This window comes from Anopheles merus, unplaced genomic scaffold (assembly GCF_017562075.2).
Source record: "Anopheles merus strain MAF unplaced genomic scaffold, AmerM5.1 LNR4000019, whole genome shotgun sequence".
Lineage (NCBI taxonomy): Eukaryota > Metazoa > Arthropoda > Insecta > Diptera > Culicidae > Anopheles > Anopheles merus.
In genome coordinates, this window is record NW_024427599.1 from 158,727 (window position 1) to 160,000 (window position 1,274).

General features: G+C 47.2%; 1 non-coding gene across 1 annotated transcript in view; it reads left to right on the forward strand.

The window, feature by feature from the left end:
* Nucleotides 1-1,182: 1,182 nt before the first annotated feature.
* The window catches only part of LOC121601028, a 158-nt gene continuing 66 nt past the window's right edge, over nt 1,183-1,274 (forward strand). The window contains exon 1 of the ribosomal RNA XR_006005966.1: nt 1,183-1,274. This exon is cut by the window's right edge and continues 66 nt beyond it. This is a non-coding gene — a ribosomal RNA (5.8S ribosomal RNA).

Genomic DNA, 1,274 nt, shown 5'->3' on the forward strand with positions numbered 1-1,274 from the left:
ACCTACATAGGCACACGCTTTTGTAGAGAGCATATCAAGACGTGAAGGGTTATGTTGGAGGTTGAGTGCGCTGCTTACCAAACTTTGAACGCGGTAACTTGTACTCGGCACCGACATGGACACTTCCAAACCCAAGGAATGAGTTGTGAGTTTTACTAAGAGAAATAGGTGATTGGCCGTTCTCACCTATAAGTCTTGATATGTGCGGGGAGTTCCTTAAGGTTCTTCCTCCCAGAGATCGTCACTATCTGGGACGTACATTCATTTGTACCTACATAGGCACACGCTTTTGTAGAGAGCATATCAAGACGTGAAGTGTTATGTTGGAGGTCGAGTGCGCTGCTTACCAAACTTTGAACGCGGTAACTTGTACTCGGCACCGACATGGACACTTCCAAACCCAAGGAATGAGTTGTGAGTTTTACTAAGAGCAACAGGTAATTGGCAGCGTTACCTATAATTCTTGATATGTGCGGGGAGTTCCTTAAGGTTCTTCCTCCCAGAGATCGTCACTATCTGGGACGTACATTCATTTGTACCTGCATTAGCGCACGCTTTTGTAGAGAGCATATCAAGACGTGAAGGGTTATGTTGGAGGTTGAGTGCGCTGCTTACCAAACTTTGAACGCGGTAACTTGTACTCGGCACCGACATGGACACTTCCAAACCCAAGGAATGAGTTGTGAGTTTTACTAAGAGAAATAGGTGATTGGCCGTTCTCACCTAAAGTCTTGATATGTGCGGGGAGTTCCTTAAGGTTCTTCCTCCCAGAGATCGTCACTATCTGGGACGTACATTAATTTGTACCTGCATTAGCGCACGCTTTTGTAGAGAGCATATCAAGACACGGGACGTGTTGTGTTGGAGGTCGAGTGCGCTGCTTACCAAACTTTGAACGCGGTAACTTGTACTCGGCGCCGGCATGGACACGCCCAAACCCTAGTCTTGATGTGTGCGGGAAGTTCCTTAAGGTTCTTCCTCCCAGAGATCGTCACTATCTGGGACGTACATTAATTTGTACCTACACTAGCGCACGCTTTTGTAGAGAGCATATCAAGACGTCTCGTAAGAGACAACACTTGTACTTGTACAAGTTTGAGTAACCCATTGTTGCAGGTCGAGTGTGTTGCATACCAAACTTTGAACGCGGTTACGCCACTCGGCGCCGAAAGGCACTCTTTAAACCCTAGGCAGGGGATCACTCGGCTCATGGATCGATGAAGACCGCAGCTAAATGCGCGTCATAATGTGAACTGCAGGACACATGAACATTG